Genomic DNA, 392 nt, shown 5'->3' on the forward strand with positions numbered 1-392 from the left:
CCCTGGACCTGCCCCCTCCCCCCACGTCCCGCCTCCGAGCTCTCTAGACCCGCCCCATCCAGGCCCGGCCCTGGCCCTCCCTCTTCTCGACCCCGCCGCCCTAGCTTGGCTCCTCCGCGCTCCTCGGCCCCGCCCCAACGTCGGCGCACTTCCGGGTAGTCTCTGGGCCGCACCAAGAACGTCTCGAGTCGTTTAAATAAAAGGCGTGTCCTCTTGTGCTATTTGCATGGAGGAGGGGCCTCGCACGCACCCAGCACGTTGCGGGCCCCCTGCTTCCACAATGCTCCGGGCTGCATAAGTTGGCTGGGGCGGGTCCGGCCACAGAAGACTGCCAGGTGCCGCTTCTCCTTTCACCCGGCCTCCGCCACCTTCCGATCTTCTCGTGCCTTCTT

Source organism: Crocuta crocuta, unplaced genomic scaffold (assembly GCF_008692635.1).
Source record: "Crocuta crocuta isolate KB4526 unplaced genomic scaffold, BGI_CrCroc_1.0 scaffold751, whole genome shotgun sequence".
NCBI lineage: Eukaryota > Metazoa > Chordata > Mammalia > Carnivora > Hyaenidae > Crocuta > Crocuta crocuta.